The sequence below is a fragment of the Triturus cristatus genome, chromosome 8, assembly GCF_964204655.1.
Source record: "Triturus cristatus chromosome 8, aTriCri1.1, whole genome shotgun sequence".
Classification (NCBI taxonomy): Eukaryota; Metazoa; Chordata; class Amphibia; order Caudata; family Salamandridae; genus Triturus; species Triturus cristatus.
Window position 1 is genome coordinate 338,950,688 of NC_140591.1, and position 22,900 is coordinate 338,973,587.

The following is a 22,900-nucleotide window of genomic DNA, read 5'->3' on the forward strand; positions in this document are numbered from 1 at the left end:
TGGAATTTCCTAATCAGGACATAATCACCAAGTTGTATTCAATGCCCAGGCCCCTGGCTGCAATGTGACGTGTATCTGTTGTTGAAGAGAACAAAGATCTTTAGACAATTCGGACAAATAGTCTACAAGCAGGGGGTACTCTGTCTCGGAAAAGCGCTTGGGTCTTGGGACGCCCCAGACATTAGCAGGGCGCCCGAAGACCACTTCGTACGGGGACAACCCTGTTCTAGAGTGCGCTGTCGCTCTGGTAGATAACAAGGCCAAGGGTAACACATCTGGCCATCGCAATCCTGTGCTTTCTTGGATCTTTTCTAGTTTCAGCTTGAGAGTACCATTGTACTTCTCAACTAGGCCTGCTGACTGGGGGTGGTTCGCTGCATGAAACTTCTGCTTAATATGCAAGCTGTTGCACACCAATTCAATGACGTTTGAATTGAAGTGACTTCCGTTGTCACTCCAAATCACGCATGGCAATCCATAGCAAGGGAAGAACTCTTTTAAAAGTGCCTTCGCCATTGCCATGGCGGTATTCTCTTGAGTGGGGTAAGTCTCAATCCATTTACTGAATGTGCAAATCACTACCAGCACATACTTCAAGTTATTCACTCGTTCCATTTCGACAAAATCCATCTGGAGAACCTTGAAATGGAAGGCGGTGCAAAGTTACCAGCAGGTGTAGGAGTACCTTTCCCTGGGTTATGCTTCAAACAAATGATACAATGCTTCACTAGGTGTGTGGCTACCTTAGCGATATCATCATTCTGCCATACTGGGTCCAGTAGCTTGCATATCCCTTTGGCACTGATATGCGCTGGGCCATGGTGACAGCAGGGAGTACATATGCATTGGGGAGCAACCATCGCTGTTGACCAGACAAACCAGTCCAACACCCATCGTCCAAACGACCTGTTCTCTTCTCCCACATGGCCAATTCATCTAAAGTTGCCTCACCCTGATTTTCCCTGACATACTCCAACGTTTCCTCGAACATTCCATTGTCTGGGACCCACCTAGTGGGACCTGCCACAAACATCTTTTTCATCTTTGATCGAGCTGTCTCCTTAGCTGTGTGGTCTGCAAACACATTTCCTCTCCCAACATCATCTGTGATGGCTTTATGAGTGCTATATTTCACTATTGCTAACTTATCAGCAGCTTACCACTAAAACCCTGTGTTACATTTATCTTATGGAAGGTATCTTCCTTGATAATCCATTGAAAACCCTCCGCATATTGTCTTATTTCTGGAGTCGTCCAGAGACGTCTCCAGTAAAGGACTGGGCGCAATCGGGCTCTATCTACAATGGTGCGTCTACCTAACTCCAAAAACAGTGGGGTTAAGGGGGTACTCTGTGGGAGTCTTGTAATCCCTCGCATAAACTTGTTCTCTGAAGTCTGAAGAGCCGCTAAACCATCCCAGGCCCATAGCTCCGCGCCATATAATGTGGCACCCAAAACCTTCGCGTCGTACACTATTAATGCGGGTTTTATGGGTTTTGTTTTGGATTTGCGGTGTTCCCCCCTTAAAGCACCAGAAAGCTGCTGGTGCTTTAAGACCACTTTATCTACATGATGCGTCCAGCCAATGCCCTCTGCGATCTGTACACCCAGGTACGTAAATTCTTTGACAATGTCTAACCTACTGCTGTTTAAGGTTACCTTGGGGTAGTTCCTGCGTCCGGGGGAAAAAGCCATTAGTTTTGTTTTTCCCACATTTACCTCTAGCCCATGCTCAGTGCAAAAAGCATCAAAAATGTTTAATGCACGTTGCAGCCCCATGGGGGTCTTAGACAAGATAAGAGTGTCGTCAGCGAACATCAGGATCGGAACCCTGGTGTCCGCTAACGATGGGGCATCAACACTAGCCTTCAGCATCCTCTCAACGATTCCGTTAATAAATAACGAGAAAAGTAAAGGGGCCATGGAACAGCCCTGTCGAACACCCCTTTCCACTGGGAAATCCTCTGTTGTCTCTCCACTTCCACCCCACTGGACTCTAGCGAAGTTGGATTCGTGCAGTCGCATAATTAATGTTAGCAAATCAGCAGGGATCCCCAACTTTTGCAAAACCAACCATAACTTAAACCGGGGGACTAGGTCGAACGCCGTCCGCAGGTCGACGAACGCGACGTACAGGCAGCCCCTTCCCAGTACAACGGTCTTCCACCTTAATATGGTAAAGCGGAAGACCTGATCGATGGTACTGGTTGCTCGCCTGAATCCCGCTTGGTAAGGAGAAAGGGCGTTGTTGTCTTCAACCCAGTCCATAAGCTGGTTTGTTACCATTCTCCCAACTACTTTCTGTATGGTGGCTATTAAGCTTATGGGCCTATAGTTTGCAGGCAGTGAACGATCTCCCTTCTTGTGGATGGGGATAATGGTTGCGCCTTTCCAGAGGTCTGGGACCACTTCCCCCTTGGCTAGGGCATTCGCTACAAGGAGGGTATATCTCGCCCATCTGGTCATATCGTGTTTAAAAATATCAGGTGGAATGCCATCTGGACCTGGCGCCCTCCCACATTTCGCGGAACCAATGGCAATTTCCACTTCTCTAAGGGAGAACAAATCGTCGGTTGCATAAACCGGTGTTATACTATCAGCTGCCACAGGATGGTTAACTTCCGCGTACTGAGGTCTGAAGTAATCAACCCAAGCTTCCTCTGCTACATTGTTGTCTGGCTTCGCAGGACCGGCTCCACTACCCCACTTGATGATTTTCCAGAATGCCCTGGAGTCTTTGCTATCAGAGGCCTCTTTTAGTTCGGCCCAGTGGCCTTCATCCCAATTCTTTTTTGCACGATAGATGGCCATCTTGTACAGTTCCCTATTCTTTGTCACAGCGGCGCGGTCCCTATTCCTTATGGCTTGTCCCAGGGCTAATCGTGCAGATCTACAATGACTATCAAACCACCTTCCCACTTCTTTAGATTTCTTCCCTTTCCTTTTTTTAATGAAGAAGCATGGTCTCAGGAGGGAGAATAACTTATTGTGGATTTCGGTGATTCCACTATCCCCTGGAACCACTGGAACCGCTGTTTCCATCGCGGAAATTGCACAATCAACAGCATTATTGATGTAAGTCATAGTGGCCTCGTTTGCCAGTACCTTGGGCCATTTTAACCTGCGTTCATCATTACTCATAACAGGGGTTTCATCGTATATCACTAGAGGGTTACCCGCACCAGTATTCCACCACCTATGAGTCACACAGAGGGGGTTGTGGTCACTTTCAACCCGGGGCCTAACTGTCATGTCAACAGTTGGAGACTGCACAAAATGTAATCGATTCGGCTCCTGTTGATGCCATTGTCAAAAGTGTTGCTGCCCTCCTTTTCCCCAGGTGTCCTCCCGTTCAGTGCTCTTAAGCCATGTTCCATACAAATTCCATTCAGTGATAAGATCTCTTTTGTCCATCTCCTTACAGGTTTTAGGCATAGAGGTGGTACTCCCCAGAGATTGTCCTCTTCGCTCTCCAAGAGGTCATTTGTACAGTCCAGAGGTTCAAAAGTCCTGTTGAGGTCCCCTACAATTATCGTTACACTTTCCTGGGACTTGGTCTCAATGGCAGTAGACAACAGCTCAATGGTAGGTAAATTGGTTACGTTGCTACCTCTCACGTAGACATTGTACAAATCTATTAGTTGACCCTTTACTACGGAGATTCTTAATAATTGCAAATCACAATTTCCCAGGTCCAACATTTTGATGTTGACCTGCAGGTCCTGTCTAACCCAAACAGTTAAGCCTCCCTTGGGCCGCCCTCTTCCCCCTTTTGACGCTGGTATACAATAGTTCAAATAACCAAGACAGAAAAGGGGATCACAAGCCCAGGTTTCTTGGAAGCAACAGATGTCATACCCACTTATAAAATCCACCCAGGATTGGGAATCCAATTTACTTGCCAGCCCAGCGACATTCCAAGATAAAAGCGTACCAATGCTAGCATCTAGCCCATCTCGGGTGTTAGTCAATGAAAATACTTGTGCTAACATAGGGCTTTCAGTAGAATTAGTCTGCCTTTCTTGGTCATCTGTCGGATCCACTGTCGTATTGGCTGGGTATGTTATCTTGGCATTTGTATTTAGGGTTCCCAGTCTAAAACCACCTTCTTCGACCAAACCCCCCGTCTCGATGTAATTGATCAATGAGTTTGTAACAGTTGTATTACCATGAACGTCACATTGCCCTTCTGGCTCGTTAGTGTTCCCTCCTAAACTGTCAGTACTGGTTTGTCAATATCCCCATCCCGGCTCCTGCCATCCTACATGAGGGTTGTAATATGTGTAAGTGGTATGATTATGACCTACAGGAGGAGGTGGTAAGGGATTGACTGGCCATGGTACAGTAGGGGGAATAAGGGGTTCATTGAGTAAACTAGTCGTTACACTAGTCGGACGGGGGTAAAAAAAGGTAAGGTCTACAATTCCGATACCTCCCTTATTTGTTCCCCATCCCTGCCTTGTTATCCATCCCGCCACCCTTGGGTCTTGGAAATTGACCACTATGCAATCCCCACCCAAGGTTTTCGATGTATATCCCATCCAATCTATTCTCCTTACCCCTATGATTAGCCCGTCGATGTCACCAGGCAGAGGACGGTTTTCCTTTAGCCAGTGCATGATCTTGTTTTTGAGCATCTGGAAAGTTTCTCTCTGTCCTGGGGGTAATGGTGGGACGTTTATAAGAACTGCTACATAGGGAAAGGAGTCTGGGGTGAGATTAATTGGTGGTTTTCTGTAGGGTTGTTTTGCCACGGGCGGTGGGATAGATTTGGGAACTTGGGGGACATATTGGGGGACAGGCTTCAGCGCCTGTTGTTTGTTATTTATTTGGGACGGTACTGAAGTTTTACCTACCAACAAACCTGTGTTAGCCCTATTCCCTCCCACCGGAATATTCTGAGCTTTCTGCGTGCTATTAGTTACGTTTGCGTTTGTTGGTACTATTCCCGCTTGGTGACGCACTGTAGCCTCAGCACTCGTTGCGATTGGTGGATTTTGTGTCGGGGGGATTGTGGGCTGTGTAGGGTGTATTATGGTCGACTGAGGTAAATCAGGGCCAACGTTTGCTCTCTCTGTTCTGTCTGAGGATTTTGTAATGGCTTTAACTGTAGGTTTGCTCAGTTTGGGAGGTAAAGGAGAGCTATTTCGGGGATTTCTTCCCTTATCCTGAATAACAGGGTTGTTTAGGACCTGAGAGTTTGTGCTTACTTCCACCCTATTCGCTTTAATCAGTGATTTTGTGGAATAAAAATTGTCTAAGGTAGTCTGTTCAAAATGGTTTAGCCTATCTACAAGCTTTGCAATTCTATCCTCAATGGGGGTGAGTAGTGATCTAAACAATTTTTCCAGTTCAGGGAGAACAATTACAAGTGATTGCTCCTTATCTTTACATGGTACAGTGGAGTCGGTACAAGGATTGTCATCTCCGTCCTGGCTGTTCAAGGAGACAAGATTAGTAGGTGTAACACTTTCTGTGCTTTGAGTTTCGTTAGTAGCTACCTCTCCTGTGTTCACGAGTTTATGTAACTTCCTGAGTTTTTGAGGGGGTTTGACCACCCTTTTACATTTTCTTACAGATGCTGGTCGTTTCCGTTTGGACCCGATTTTGGGTTGGGCCAATGTAACCTGGGCGCCAGAATCAGTGAGCGGTGCTGGTAGAATTTTGCCGCCACAAGGATTATTTAGTTCTATCACAACATCCTTGTTTGGTTTTTGGGCCTGGACCTCAAAATGGTCGTTTACAACTGGCAGGTTCACTGATGACAGAGGAGTTACCAGGGTGGGGTAAGCTAGATTTAAAAACTTATCCGTTGAATTCTTAAGTATTTCGATTGACAGCCTACGCTCTGCGCGCTTCTCTGCCAAGGTCAACTCTTTGTCTATTACCAGTGAACGATTAAAGAAATATTTATCTAAGGGGCCAATTGCCAGTGGACCAGACTCTACAGGAGGAGTTATTTGATGGCTATTTACAGAGTTTGTTGGTGTAGACGTTGCCATGTTAAACACTAAAAAAATCCAACTTTTCTAAGCCACTTACTGGAGGTGATACTATATGTCACTGGTAAGGGGGGTGGCCCAGCCAGGCCTCCTTCGGCCTCGGACGGCCACAGACGGTCCCGCCCTTGTCCCGGGCTTCTCCCGCGCTGCGGGAGTACTTGTGGCTTAATAAGGAGTATGAACACAATAGGTGGAAGGGGTAGGAGGGGTCGGGGAGAGCGGCCCTGGTGTAGCTGATCAGGGCTGGCGGGTGCTCCTGGGAAATGCAGTCCCAAGGAGCTCACGCACTCGCTCGCAGCCCCGTGCAAGTACTTCCCTCGGTGTCCCCTTCAAGGCGCTGCGGTCGACACTCCTCACGCAGCGGGACCCGCGGAGCGGGTTCCGCAAGAAGTAGGCTGGCAGCAGGCGATTCCAAACGGGCAGAAACAAAAGCAGCAAGGCGTCCCACTCGCCGTCTCAGCGAGAGCAGATGATAAGGGCTCGGTGGAAGGGTAGGAGGGGTCGGGGAGAGCGGCTCAGGTGTAGCTGATCAGGGCTGGCGGGTGCTCCTGGGAAATGCAGTCCCAAGGAGCTCACGCACTCGCTCGCAGCCCCGTGCAAGTACTTCCCTCGGTGTCCCCTTCAAGGCGCTGCGGTCGACACTCCTCACGCAGCGGGACCCGCGGAGCGGGTTCCGCAAGAAGTAGGCTGGCAGCAGGCGATTCCAAACGGCCAGAAACAAAAGCAGCAAGGCGTCCCCTGTGTTACAACAGAAAGCGCGCAACCGTCCGCCTCATGCACGTAGAGCACAAAAGGCTTCTCGTAATCAGGAGTACCAAGCACCGGAACAGAGCAAAGCACAACCTTTAATTGTTGAAAAGCTTGCTGGCATGCTGGTGTCCAAGGCAAGGGTTCATGCACACCTTTGGTGGTCAGGTGAAGAAGGGGTTTTGTTAATAGGGAATAGTTAGGGACCCAATGCCGACAATACAATGTTATCCCAATAAACGTGCGTACCTCGCATTGGGTCTTAGGAATAGGCATATTAGTAATAGCAGCTATGCGCTCAGGTGTTAGTCTGCAACCCTCCTTCAACAGTAGGTAACCTAAATAGGTGACCTCTTGTCGACAATATTGGAATTTCGAAAGTGACACCTTGTGTTCATGATGTGCCAAATGCAACAATAATTTAACTGTGGCTTCCTTGCAACCATCCTCATCATCTGAAGCTCCAAGGAGGTTGTCAACGTACTGCAGTAGCGCATTACCGGGGGAAGCTCCAAAGAATCCAATTGAGCTTTCAAGGCTTCGCTATAGATACTTGGGCTTTCAGTATAGCCTTGTAGAGCACAACAGAATCTAAAGCTCCGACCAGCTATTGCAAATCCAAACTGATATCTGCTTTCTGTATGGATTGGTATGCTAAAGAAAGCATTCCTTAAGTCTATTACCGAAAAGATTTTGCTGATGGGGGCCGATCATTGTCAGGATCACGGTTATGTCTGGGACCACAGGGTACTGGGGAACCACGATCTTCGTTACCTCTCTAAGATCGATCACAAAACTGTAAACATCAGGATGGGCATCAGAAGAGTCCAAGGGTGCCTTTTTAAGAATAGGAAGAATAGGGCTATTGCACACATTCGCCACTGTCTCTTCAACCACACCGGACTTAATCAAATCATGTATTATTTGCAATAGGGCCTTTTCACCTGCCTGGGATATCTTGTACTGGGGAATACGTGGCAATTTAGCATTGTCTTTGATCTGTATAGATGCTGTCGGGATCTGGAGTAACCCCACATCAGTGTCTCCTGTAGCCCATAATGTACGTGGTACATCTTTGAACCCAGCGGGAAGAGGGGCATCTTGTGCGAAACACTGTTTGGCCAGGGCTACCTACTGTCCGACAGTCATGTAAATACCGTCTGGAGAACAATAAAGTGACGCATGCAACATTTTTAACAAATCCAGTCCTAACAGATTCTCCCCAGAATTGGACGTCAGTAAAAATGGTGAGTCAACCGTAAAGGGGCCAAGAGTCAATGCAAGAGGCTTGGAAATGGGGCTAACGACCGGCACGCCTGAGAAACCAACAGAAACATTGTTTTGGCCAGACAGAGCTGCCCCCGGGACCAGTGAACGGGAAACAGAGCTATTCATAGCCCCTGTATCAACTAAGAATTTTTCTGTCGTACCCTGTAAATCAGCAGTGACCGCGCTGATCTATAGGCACCGCAACTGGTCCCTCGCCCTGTCCTTGACTGACCTAGCTGTGAAACAACCCTGTCACTTCGTCCATGTCATAATCTTCGTGGTAGTACTGTCTTACTCATGGGTCATCAAAATAATTCCTGCTCTACCTATTGTGTGGTGTATCCTCAGACTGCATCCCCCCTCTACCACCTCCTCCTCGACCGTGCCCTCGAAAACCTCGACCTCTCGCGTCTCACCTTTCTGCAACAACTCCGGACACTCGTTCCACCAATGTCCCTCCTGCTTACAGTACGCACATTGATTGGGTCCGAGGGGCGCAGTTGAAGCACCACCCCTTCCAAATCGGGGCAGCCGTTGGGCCAGACCCGAACCATGTCTTTGTCCACTTCCCCTCACAACTTGCTGCATCAATACCCTCGTCTTCAAATCCTTTTACTTTTTCTCCACCTTTTCCTTGTCCTCATTCTCTCTGAGTTCGTAGTACTGCGCCATACTCAATATCACTGACGGGGAGGAGGTCATCCAAGTACTTTCCAAAGCCTGCAATCATGTTGCAATCTCGGGAAGCAAGTTGGTGACGAATCTATTAACAAACAAATGGACACCACCCTCCTGTGACAGGTCCTGACCACTAAAATCTAAAAACACCCCTTCAAATCTGGTAAAGAAATATGACACACTCTCATCCTTCTTCTGACGACACGCAGTCAACTTATCCCAATCCACTCTTTTTGGCGGGATAAGGGAGTGCATGTAAGTGATAATACGCCCTGGTAGAGCTAGGAGCTCCGCTTTCGGCTTGTCACTGGGCTTACGCTCCTTATCCCAAGCCCTGATCTCATCCCACGTGCCTCCCAACTCCAGTGCATGATCCTGCTTATGAACCTGCCTCTATAAATCCACCAGTACCAGTTGGCCGAAAAACAACTCTATATCAGCTAGCGTCATCACTGTGGAGGATGCCGCCTCCGTCAATTCCTTATAATATGCAGTGGGATTTTTCTGGGGGAATGGCAGTTGACTCTTCAGGGATGAGACCTCACTCCTCTTCCAAAGAGTATAGATCCACTGCTCCTGAAACTGAGCGTCGACTCGCGGCCTAATCACAGTATCTGTGGAGTCACGCAATTCTGGTATCTCAGGGTGGTAAATGGGATGGACCTCCCTCATGGAATGCTGTGTCTCTATCGTTGGAAGCTTTTGGAGCAATCTGCCTCGGTAGCCCACTAGTGTCGATACATTGCTTAAAACTTCATTGGGAGCCATACCTTCAGCATATACCCTGCCCCGTATGTCATAGAATATTTGTGGTGCCACACCTCGAAAACACTGTTCCCATAACCCTATCAGCTTGGCTGACGTTCTTAAGTGCATGCTGCTGTATGAACGGCTCATAATTTTTCATCACACTCCACACGTCCTCCACACCATAGATCGGGTTCCGAGCCCGCTGAGCTGCTTGATTCGCCACCATTTGTTTATCCTCATCAACCACTGCAGATCGCACCAACACTTTATCCATTCGGTCTTGCGCTGCTGCCCAGTCACATCATATACCCCACGCACAGGAGTTTCAGCATTTAACAGTGTTTGGGGTGTCACACTCATGGGGGAAGAGCAGACGCAGAGACAGGTACCATCATGTAGGGAGATAGGGTTGTAGGGGTGAAAGGGGGAGCAGCAGTTGATACGGAACTAATAAATTGGGCGAGGGAGCTAACTGTTCCCGTCCCGGTGACTGGTGGATGTAGAGGAGAAGTAAGTGGGGCCGGGGCTGAGGCGGTAGCGCTGGAACCAGAAACACTACAAGGGGCGGCACTCGAGGCCGAGGACTGGGATGTCGGAACTGTCGGGTATATCCATTCAGGGGAATAAGGAGGAGGAGGACGAGAATCCAATAGCTCTTCAACAAAATCATCACCTTCCTCCCTAGTTATATAACATTTATCTGTCTGTAACCGGAACTTTCTATCTGCGCACTCTATGCCCTTCTCCATCTTCCCTCTTTCATAGGCTACTGCTTTCTGCGTTATAGTTTGCGTCTGTCCCTTCCGAGCCTCTTTCTCCGCCCTCATGCGCCGCTGCTTGGCTTCCTTCTGCCATACTCTCAGAGAATCAAACATCGACTGCCTGCTCTTTTTAGCAAACAATTTATCCTGCAAAAAATTAAATTTTTGTTCATCAAACAAACCTGTTAGTGGCCACTGTAACTCAGCATTGTCCCTCGTATATTTATGCCACAATGTGCTAAACATAATAGGGCCAATACCATGTTTAATGTATATGTCAAAATTTGGAGAACCCTCCAGAGGCGCAGGCTGACTCTCTTACAGTCGGGCTTCAGTAGAACAACATCGACATCTCAAACAGCCTAACTTACTTAAACAAGGCATCTTAATGTAAGATACATACGCCGTCCCCAACGGACAAGTATAACACCAACGATGGTAAATAAGGAAAATAACAAGAGAACAATTGTCCAAGAACCAAAACAGAATGGTCAGCAAACCGCCCACTGCAGTTCGGAGTCTGTACCAAGTTCAAGAAGACAGGCTTCAGCCCCAGACCTTTTCAAGCATTAGCCAAATTACCAGTTGGTCTGGCAGATTGTTCGCGAACAGTCTGGACCTATTCAAGCGCGGGCCAAATTTCCAGGCGGTCCGGTAAACTGCTCACAAACACTCTGTGCCTGTTCAAGGGTCCACAAACCCACAAGTTCAAGACAAGACAATCTGGAGACCATACCAAGAGACAGCCTGTCGACTCTTGTTGTTCAAGCAAGTCAGTACGAAAACTGCAGACAAGACAGTCCGAAAACTGTTTCAAGACACAGCCTGTAGTCTCATGTCGTCCAAGAACGGCACCATTTTACCAAGAATTAAACCACTCACCTGGTGCACACAGGTCGAGTCAAATTATTCTCCACTGCCGACTCTTCGGACCAAATGGTCAACTCCAAGGTTTCGCCTTCTCAGGACCCCAGCCGGTGACCACCAGACGAGGAGCTGCCCGATCAGCCGGGCGAGGGCAGCTTCGAGAACCAAGCTTGGTCTTGTGTGGGGTACCCCGATCCGCCCGACTGACCAAACGCACCCCGACCCTGCAAATCACCTTGTGGGGTCATTATTCGGGCGCCAACTGAAGGACGTGGCCCTTAGGGGCAACGTGGGCTACTTACAACCACCTGCTATGCCTTCCCAAGAATGAAGAGTCGGTCAGACAGTAGAGAATACAAACTTACATGTTTATTGCCAAAACTCTGCAGAGGAGTCCAATCAGACCTGCACCCTAAGATGTCCGCCGAGGGACTGACCCTCTAATGGTCTACGGTGGATAATCATTCCTCTCGTAAAGCCCTCAACCACGCCCATAATGGAAAACTACTGGCCTCAGCCGAACATGAACAAAGAGGCACAGTGGGATGAGCTAATACCTGCCAGTTGGGTACACGTTATCAGGGCCTCAAGGCCACGGCGCTGGGTCTCGGCGTCTCCTAACATGGGAGCAGAAACTACACATTCAGATAAGTGTGCCAGGGCAAGAAGGCCTATTCATTAGTAAGTCAGAAAACAGCCTTGAGTAAAAGGAAAAAATAATAACAAAATACAGTGTTCTGCTGAGGCAAGTAATGTGAGCAGTAAGGCCTAACTCGAGCACAGTCTAAGCAGCCTAATAGGGATTACGAAATGCAAAAATGGAGTCACACTCGCTAACTGAGGCCTGCACATTACGGGGATAACTCAGTGGGTTGCATAACATGAATACAAATGGCTTCTATTTGGCCACGTACTGCTAACCTAATATAGCTTGGGATGAATACGTTGCAGGGATGGGAATTTCAAACCTAACACCGCCTCATTCTGGGTACCCACCAATGACTACGCCACACATGGTGCTTAGTATTGCACATCTTTATTCGTCTGTGTGTAACTGCGAACTCAACATTCTAAACCAGCCTTCCTTCAGGACTTTCACCTGTGGTCGAGTGGGGTGTTGAACGATAAGCTCTCAAGGTAGAATTCAAGGACGTTTTCAAATCGAACTTCTTAAGAGTAGCACTTTGCACTGCTTTCTTTAGCGTACACATAAAACGCTCTACAAGTCAGGTGGCCACAAAGGTGTGCTCTTCTGATGCTTTATATTAAAATGCTCCAAGAAACCTTCAAACGCTTGACTGTTGAAAGTCGGGCCACTATCAGACTTTACTATGGCCGCAACACGCCATGTCGCAAAGAGGCCATCTAGTTTTTCAATGACTTGCTCTTGAGTAGTGGATGAAAGAGCTTCAATTAATGGAAATCATGAGCATTCAGCCATAATCACCAGCAGGTGATGTCTGTCGAGTGAACCGAAAAGTCCATTGCTTTTCTAACCCATGCATGCTTTGGGAGTTCTGACATGTTCAAGGTGTGGTAAATAGTTTTTGTAGAAAGGCAGTTCCATAGATGACAGGCCTTTAATTCCCTTTCAACCCTGTCATCAAGATAAGGAAACCAGACTTGGTCTTGGAGAGCTGGTTATGTAGAAACGATACCACAATGCCCTTCATGTGCCACTTAATTTATTTGTCTGTTGCAGACTCTCCGGAATCAGAATTCTCGACCCTCGTAGTATAACTCCTTCCTGAGTTATGGACAGGTCATCCTTGACATTTCTGTATTTTTGATATTCCCCATCACTGCTCAGCCGTCTTGGATGGAGTACCTTGACCTGGTATAGGCACTCTGGAAATATAGTCAGCAGTGTTCCGATCCTTCCCTGGATGATGCACAATGGTATAATTATACTCTTGCAACCACAGTCCCAATTGTTCAATGCAAGGATGCATTTTGGCCTTTGGCTTGCCAAATATATCCAGTAAAGCTTGATGATCAGTTACCAATGTAAAAGGTTTTATGTACCGGATTACATGGATATCTTCACAAGCCCATACCGTGGCTGAACTTTCTTTTTCTGGTTGTGATTAAGCACATACTGTTTGGGACAAACGTCTACGCCTCTGTATGATGATTCGTATTGAAGTATGCAATTTTAGTAGCACTCTCATTGGCTTGACTTGTTTGATTTTCTTAAAACTTTACTCACTATCATGTGGGAAACATTATTTTTCGTCAAGTCTCTCAACGGAGCACTTACAGTGGCTAAGTCTTGTATATATCTGGAACAGTAACTGGCCATGCCATAAAATGAACACACCGTAGAAACAGCTTTTTGGGGGTCAGCATTTGGCAGTGCTTTTACTTTAGCAGGATCTGGTGTCATACCCACATCAGAAAAGATCTGGACAAAGAATTTTAGCTTTATCTTATAGAACTCAAACTTGTTTGCATTCAAAGTCAAACCTGCTTCAGCAAGTAAAAGACATACTTGTGTAAGTGCTTTATTGTGTAGCTCCAAAAACCAATATGTCATCGCTGTAATTGAACCCTTTCATGACAGGCTGTATGATACGTCGAATGATGTCTTGAAACAGTTCTGCAGCGGATGACACACCAAAACATAGTCTTTTGTATCGAAAAAGAGCAACATGTGTAGAAAAGGTCGTAATGTACCTGCAATCCTCTTCGAGTTCCTGCTGATAACTTTTATGAAAATCCAGGCGAGAGAAGTCCTATTCACCATTTAGTTAGGTTATCGTGTCAGCAATGTGTGGACCTCAATGTCGTTCTCGTTCAATTGCCTGACACATATCAACGCATATGCGTACAGCTCCTTGACTGTCCTTTTTTAGGCACTACTACTACTAAGGGAGAAACCTATGTGTTAGACCAGTAGAATGCTTAATAATATCCTGCTTAAGTAACGATTCAAGTTCTTTTTCAACAGCTTCTTGCAGGTGAAAAGCAATTTGTCTATGAGCAACAGGGTGGACGTCCTCATTAATATGCAACTTTACTTTTATAGTCTTAAGCTTTCCCAAACCATGAAATAACGAAGGCAACTGACTATTTTGTGGTGAGCATTCATGTTGTAATTCACAGAAATTAGTCCCATATCTGCAGCTGTGCGGGAAACTGAGTAGACCGGCACTAGACGCTGTGCCTTGAAGCACATGGATGAGTGCTTGCACCTTCGTTTGCTTGTGTTTTATTGCCTCTACAAATGAACCTTGACTTTTTAAGGGAGTCGATGCAGTCCATGTATACACTTTGGTTTTCGATTGCGTACGTTGTGGCAATGGAGATAATACATTAATTTCTCCTCAGGCATAATGTTTATCGATGCCCCACTGTCGATAATGTAAGGTATGGAACAACCATTTACTTTCAGTGTAATCTTTGGACAATATTTGAATGACGTTGGGCTTTGGCATGTCGATCTTTCTTTGACTGACGTCTTTCTTCACCAGTGGCCAAACCAACATGCGCATGCTTTTTTGAGGTAAACATCAACATACCACAATCGTTTTCATCACGTTCACTTGATACTGATACATAAGAACTAATTGACAATGATTTAGATGATGATAGACTTTGTTCTGTGTCGATTTGTCTTAACTGATGTCGCCTTGTCGAACGAGGCGTCTAGAACATTCTGGGGGAATTTTGTCTTTGCGCTGTGACACACTTACATTTTCCTTCCCATGTAAACCATCACAAAATGGTTCTCCTGCCCACAGCCTTCATATATCTGTCCAAGAGCGAGACATTTACCTTCGTGTGGAAACGAAAATCCACATCTAAAATACACCTCCTTTTTAGGTCTCGCATAGCAGCGCGCATGCGCTGCTCTGTGAGACTTATTGTAAGGGGCTTTCTGAAGCTCACCACACGCGGATAACCGCAACCAATAGGCCACACCTGCACGAGCGTGGCCTATTGCTTGCAGTTACCCGCGTGTGGTGAGCTTCTGAAAGCCCCTTCGGGCGCCATATGTTTTGAATTATCATGCCCAGACACAGGCGCGATAATTCAAAACACATGGCTCTCTGTGGCACGCGCACCACTCGCGCACTTTTTTTTCTAAAGATTTTAGCCAGTGTGTTTCATTGGCCTGCGCTGCCCCTCTCCTGACCCCATGCGCACAGTAAATTACCACACATGGCGGTTTTTAGATACAGCTTGCAGATGCTGCCGGCTCTGTGTAAACTGCTGTGGCCATGTACCACATATCGTGTCCCTGTACACGCAGGGGTGTGCACTGTGCGTTGTGTACATTATGGGGGGGTTAATATTTGAAGGACCTTGGAGGCCGTAAATCTCTGTTTCGGGGTGAAAACAAAGCACAAATGTGTGTGGACATATGTATAATATCACATTTCTGCAATCTAAGTGAACCAAAGAGTGGATTTAATTTTCAGGTGAAAGATGTAATTTTAGGGTTAGGCGGTCCATATGTGCAGGCTGTTGAGTAGTGAGCGGTGTAACGGCTGGTAAGATTAACACATGTTGTATGGATGGCGTAGAAGTTCTGCGACCACTCGAAAATGCACAGTGGGTTTCCGGTTTGTGTAAACGTGTATGTATGCTTGTGCTTTGTTTCCAATAGTTTTAAGTAATTCTACTCTAAAAGATGCTACCAGTGGAGTTGCTGAGATGTCCTCTCTCTGCATGGGTTTACCAGGCGGTGCGACCAGTGCAGCCGCACCTGGCACTGACTTTGGTGGGGGTACTGTGTTTACAAATAACTTTTGGTTTAAAAGCTCCTGAACTTACTTGTGCATCAAGCAGTTTTCAGGCAACTATAAAAATGTCAAGATAACTCTGATTAATGTTACTACTAGTGAGAGGAATTTTGTCTAGTGGCAGTTTTAGCTCATTGTAAAGTAGCGCGGAGGGTTTATGTGTCTGCTGCAAAGAACGTGTATCATGCATATCACAGAACTGATTTTTAGTGAACTATGCGTAGCGCTATAAACAAGCTTTGGCATAGCCAATAGGTCTTGCCTTTGGGACCTTATAAGTGTTTAGTTATCCAGCATAATATCCTTGGTGCAACAACATCAAGTGTTCCATGGCTAAACTCTTATAAGGTCCCAAAGGCGAGACCTATTGGCTATGCCAATGCTTGTTATGTGTAGACATCACTTTGTGTCCTTCGTTTTGGCTTACTTTTCACGCTCATGACGGATTCTTTCTAGGCACCTCCGGCCTCCATATCAGCAGCTTGTCTCTCAGCGCGCTCCTCAGCTCTGGCAGCAATTAACACTCACTCCAGACTAAGAGTTTCTCTCCGCATTCATCTTCTGAATTAATCTGATAAGCATCCATCAATAACTCTCAGACGTAATCAACATTGGGCATTGGATTAAATTTAAGATTTAATACTTCTTTAATCTGACAATATGTGACTTCTTCGTCAGCTGGCGGCATTTTCTTTATGACTTCTTTGCGTTACATATGCTGGCCAGAGGTTATATCTCGCTTCACGAGTATAATTGATTACTGACCGTAGCTTTACAGACACAGCTATTCTTTGAATACGTAAATGCGCCCTGCGTCTATGCCTTATGTGCATCTCGGTGCACGAGTATATGGCGCTTCCCCTCTATACACTGTGGACATAGTTGGATACTTTTGTGACGACATTTGCACTGGTGTCACCCAGTTAGATCATTCGTATGATAATGTTAGGAGCCTGATCTTGTCCCCCTAATAGGTGTCGGGTGCCATATGTTTGACTCGAGATAGCATTATATTGGGTTAAGGACATGCTGACCCACAGATCATAGTGTTATCGTAAAATTGATTAGTGCTGTAGTGTATCAGGTTCACCTTCATTCGTTGGGATAAGTATGATACACTGTACAGATTTTGTGGTTTTTTTATTACATTCTATTGTCCTTTATGAATACGCTCAAGGGTGCTTTGTTCTTTTGGCTGGACCTTTTTATTTGTCTCACTCGGCTCTTGCCTATTTGTTTTTATCCCGACAATAGAAACCGACAGAGGCGAGTGACTCTGATGACGGTTGAGTGGGATGACATTAAACTATATATAGGTAAGAGCGATGTGCTTATAATCAATCATACAGATTTTATGATTCTCTATGGCACAACATTAATATCATGAATGATATTTATTTTCATTGTTTCATTTTGCAGAGCCCTTTGACTATCGACTACAGAGGACTAACATGATTGGTCAAGTATTGTGGCTTTAGCAATGGAAACTTTATAAATAATCATTCATTTTTTTGCACTTTTTTGATAGCAGAGTGACTTAGGTCCATAGGTCCTTAAGAAAGCCCTGAACTTAGTTGTCATCATGGCTGAAACATGTCGACCTAATTAGAACGAGGGTATATATACTTAAACCCTCTTCACTTGCTTTTTAAATACTACCACTTTTTGGGAGGAAGAATAAAAAATTGGTGCCCCTGAGTAGGTCGTTTTTAATCACCACTTATTATTATTTTCTGCACTCTGCCCCTCCTTACCTTAGAGGTGAGAGATTTGATACGTGCTTTGCACTCCAGCTCCTTCCCATTAGGGGTTAAGTTGTAGCCCACATGGGGTACCTTGCGGTCCCCATGTGTTGGAGGAACCCAATGATGAAGCATGTCACCCTCTGGTGAGTGAGGGTTTTCGTCCAAAACTATTTTGTGCCCCATCTGTAACGAGTTTGGTTTCGAATTGTTGCTACCTTATACATTGTGTGTTTTTCATTTACACCATCACCAGCCAGATTTGTGAGATTCTTGATAATCTTTTTATCAGTCTCTTCAAGTGAATTGATGAAATCATAAAATATCTATCCAAGCAGTCCATTTGTCCCCAATATTCAGCTTTTTGGTGGTATCCAATGTTGGTAGTGATTTCAGGAAAGCGGCAGCATTGTAGCCATTTATGGAAGTGGGTGACATTGAGGATGGAGCTCTATCCGGCTCCCTCGGCTGTTCATCTTGAACCTGTTCATGTGAGCCATCTCTGAGGCCTTGGGATGTGTTGGCCACTGGAACATCCTTGATGACTTTTGGAGAGACGGCCCCAGTCTTTGCCTCCATTGGAAAAGCAGTGTTTCACTATTCCAAATATATCACTGACTGTGGTAATTGTCATTCAGGGTGGGGAATGCTGAGGTCGGTGTAGTTTGTGGGCAGGGGCCATGTTTTAGGGCTTAGGATGGGGGATTGGGGTCGTTTTTAAAGCTGGGGTGTGATGCTTACTACACGTATACCGGTACCAATCATGCCTTTACGCGAAAATTCATTGTAAAGGCAAGCATGGTAATGGAAATGCGTGGTTACAACGCATTTGTAGTTGCGACCGCGTTGTTGAGGCACGCATGGTTTAGCCACGCATGCTTCTTTCATACAGCCAGACAGTGAGTGAGGTTGTGCTGCGGTAAAATGAAGATAAGTAGTCTATTTACGTAATTCGAAGCTAGATAAGAGGAAACACTAGACGTTTGAGCAGATGCACAGTTCTCTGGTATTGGGGGGGGGGTAAAATAATGGTGGTGTGTGTACTTGGCAGCACGTTTGGGAGTGGGGTCTAGTTTTTTTTAAAGATAAGGATTGGTCAAAGGTGTCAAGTAAGTAGCTATTTGGGATTATGGTGCAGGTGTTGAAGTTTCTGGATTATCAGCAGATGAGTTTGGGGCAACATCATTTAGGATAGGGACAGCAATGGAAGCAGGAGTTAAGCATTGTTCAGAAGGAAAGATTAGAGAGATAGAAGTAAAACAGATGATATGTGAGAGAAGATAAAAAATGGTTGTTGGACAATGTACATTTATATATCAAATTATTTTGTTGCTGTTTGTTTTTTAAGTTGTGTTCCTGGCCGTGCAAGTTATGTTTTGAAGGTGTGGATTTGCAAATATTTGTTTGCGAAATGTGCCGCACGTTAGACAGAACAAAGACAATTCAGAAAACAGCTCGGGTTTTTATAACACTTTAATACAGATACGTTGGTCCGAAAGAGTGGTATATGTTTGGGGGGGGGAGAGGTACTGCCAATGTGGGTGAACCTGTTTAAGAGCAGAAGTGGTCTTGAAAATGATCTCGTTCAATTGAAGGGCTTAGAACTGGCAAAGGATGTGAAAGGGACTTAAGAGAGTTGAAGAGTCTTTGGACAGGAACGTATATGCTTTGGATGGACTTGATACAGTGGAAAATGTGGAAAGTGACATTTAAACTGGCAGCGATTAACAAAGTAAGGCGGAAGGCTAACAAGGTTTTGTAGTAATGACAAAATAGGAAGAAATATACATGCAGAGCTTTGGTTTGAGGAGTTACACTACACTAGAGTCGATGGAGTACTATTGTCTTTCATGGGCATGAAATTATGTTTGATAGAAGTGAGAGACACGTTGGCTAAGTTACTAGCAGAGAGTTTTTTATATTAATTTAATGGTCCAGAAAAGCTCCTCAGTGGAGGGTTTTGTAGATAGCAGGTTTCAAGTTCTGTTTAGGGCGCAATAAAAGTTGGTTACATTGCTGGTCCAGCGAATAAGCTCCAGCCAGGGAGGTGTGCTGGAAAGCTTTACAGGTGTTTATTGGCAGTGAAGGCAGAAGTTGTTGAATGTTGTTTGAAATGATGTTGGCTATCCGTCCGAGTAATCAGAGACGCTGGGTGAGCTACAGTTCTGGAAAACGTATTAAGGGTGGGTTCTTACAGGTGGGAGAAGGATTTCTTAGGTATGATGTTTTGTATACTGAGGCAATGATTATAGTCTATAAGGCAAGTGCTAGGGTTTGTTTAAGTGCCCTTTTTCACACTTAATATCTTGTGGTTTCAGGTTTGCGTTGTTCACTCAACCAACACTTTCTTCCTTTCAAAGCAAAAGTATTTAAATATTTTAGAACAACAATCTATAGTTTATTCCTCAACTCTTCATTATGGATTTTAACAAATATAATAATACAAATCATATGAACAGTTTATCCAAAGCCTTGTCACTTTTTAAATGACCATTATTAATGCTGCTTCATAGAGCAATTGAAAACTCTAATAAAAGTTTGCAAGCAGTAAGTCATTTTGTTTTCTTTTCACCCGCCGATCCGCTGGCCACGGAGTCTGCAGGGTGTCATCCAGTGACCTGCTGTCTACCAGTGGCACCACATTAGGGTGCTGAGTGCGTGTGTGTGTGTGTGTGAGAGTGTTCTGTACGGACTGGGCTGATACCTGTCACACCGTGTAACAGTGCAAAGTGAGTGTGTGTTAATTTAAGGGATAGCTTGCCGACCGCCTGTAATTCACGACACTGGCTGTGGTGCCGCTTTATAGTTTAATTTCATAGCAAAAGCACAATACATTTGACATTGGGTTTACCCGTGTGACTCCGGCCCATGGTGCTGCTAAAAAGTGTTCTAGTTTTGTGTATGTACATATCTGTGATATTGTTGTGGCCCGGGGTGTACCCTATAACTATGTGGGATTGTATTATCAGGATTACTAGGGTGGGCTTGGAGTAGACAGAGTTTCACACCACATAAGGGTGGTATCTTTCTTTTAGGGGGTGGAGGGGTAGATGAGGTGTTGCCCACAGTGAGCATACTATTGATATCATAAAATGAAATTTTGTACTTGTATAGCGCACTGCTGCCCCAGCAACGGGGCGTCCTGGCGCTTGTACTCATACCGCTGTGGAACCCTTCCTGGCTTTCCCTGTGAAATGTCCACTCCTGGGCACCCCAAGGTGAAGCCAGGCATCCCCAGCGCTGTTGGGGCCGTTGTGGAGATTAAGCAAGCTATTGCCCAGAGTTTCAGAGTGGGACCCATGATTAGAGTAGGCACCGAGGTGAGAATTATCAGGTCCGAGGAAATTGAGCCCAAGACCCGCCGAGGCGGGAATTGAACCCTGGTCCCGGGCCATATCTCTGCATCAGGGTCTGCCGCTCTAACCATTGAGCCACACTTCTCCACAATACTTTATGGGCCTAGTACTGCTAGTAATACTTCCAAATGTGTTTTATGCCCGAAAGTACCTTATGTTCATGTTAGAATGATTGAATAGGAGTGTTGAACAAAAAAATGGTTTACCTACTTCCTGTGTGAAGTCACTTTTGTGACATTCAGCGTATTATTATTTAGTGACTTCTGTGCCTTTGCTTTACACATTGCCTCTGAGATAAGCCTGACTGCTCAGTGCCAAGCTATCCAAAGGTGAGCACAGGTTATACATCAATAAATTACTTGTTTGCCATTCTAAACTCTGTTACAAAATCTCAAAATAGGTAAAGTACATTTTAAAAAGCCCTGCAGCTGTCAAACACTGATATTGCTTGCTAATTTGCTGTGTGCATTTGGGCCTCTATCCTTTCATTTATTGGAATAAATCTTCTAAATCAAAGCCATTGCTTCATGCAAATACTCCGCCTACTGTCCCACAGATTGCTGAGTAAGGTGGGTTGCTTCTCTTTGATTAGCTGTAAAATCTCAAACCATCTTTTTTCTATAATTCTTGTAACCTTTTCCCACATTTGATGAATTTTATGCTTTTTTTTTAAGGGTATTCAAATTTACATACAGGCTCCTCTGTAAATTTATGGTGGTGTAAACAGATTTAAGCCAGCGAAGTGGAGATTCTGCTTACACTCAGTGTCTCAGATCAACAGTATCACATGACCCCAATATTGTTTAATAACTCCTATTGTAGAACATCTGTCCTTACTTCTACTTTGATCATTAATTTGTCCCTGCTATTGTTTGTAAACTATATAGGACTTAAGTAGGCATAGAAACTCTGCCATTTAGAAGCACTAATCATGTTGAAGTAGTGGGGTGTAAAGGCAGTGCTGTGTATTTAAGGTCAAAACAGTTCTTGCTCTTTGCTATAAAAAAACCCCTACAGTTATCCCAGCTATTTACCTGTAAGTATTCAATAACGCTGTTCTGCAGTGATGTTTGTGTCTCATTCACATTTTCTCTACGCTTGGTGTGGCAACAAAAATACAATGTCTCACTCAATCTTAGACCATTGTGTCACCTGCACAGTACAGTCCCTTATGCACTTGAAACCTACTTGTACACTGAGCAAAGAAACTGAACTACATGCTTCTGCATGTCATGGTAAGGCAGTAGCGCTGATGGCTATGTGTTCCTGTCTTGGAGCAGCTGCAACCACCTCAACCCTTTTCCTCCTCCCAATCCTAAGGAATTGAGGTTTACCTCATCCAACGTACAGTATTTACCTAAGCTAACCTTAAAACTGTTACAAAAACATGAAACATCTACCCTTGTCTGTAACAAAGGCTTCTCCTCTTGTGTAGTAAAAAGGGACCAGAAGTAGCACATTTCCTTTTTAGGTCCCAGCTAGACAATGCATGCGCTGTCTCTTCGAGAAATGTTGTTTTCAACCAGTGGGCTTCAGCCCGCCCAAACATTTACCATTTGTTTGTTCCAATGTCGCTGTTGTATCCTTCGTTCCCATTTGTCCATGGCATGTAAGTGTTGTGCCTCTTCTTGTGTTTGGCCCTCCCCCTGCGCATGGACCAGCTACTTGTGTCCGTCCACTGCTCCTGTTTTTGGAGCTACTTTTTTCTTTGTCTTTGAGCACTCCACGCGAGTGCTTGTGTTTTCACTCACTCCATCTCCTCTCACCCGCCCCACCCCTGTTGGTTCTTTCCTTCCGCAGATCATGCTGTAATGTGTGTCTTTCTTTATCCTCCTCCTCCCCTGCTGCCCTTGCTTGTGTTTCTTTATTCCCCCACCAGCCATTGCGTCTTTCTGGACAGGAAACTTAACAAAAAGTTAGGTTCTTGTTTTAATGGCTGCAGATGCTCATAATTTAAAAGACATCATTGCAGAAAAGCTG

The 22,900-nt window shown here is 45.4% G+C and overlaps 1 protein-coding gene across 1 annotated transcript in view; it reads left to right on the plus strand.

Moving 5' to 3' along the window:
- The window catches only part of LOC146802090 (cytochrome P450 26A1-like), an 83,825-nt gene that overhangs the window by 34,090 nt on the left and 26,835 nt on the right, over window positions 1-22,900 (plus strand). The window lies entirely within an intron of this gene.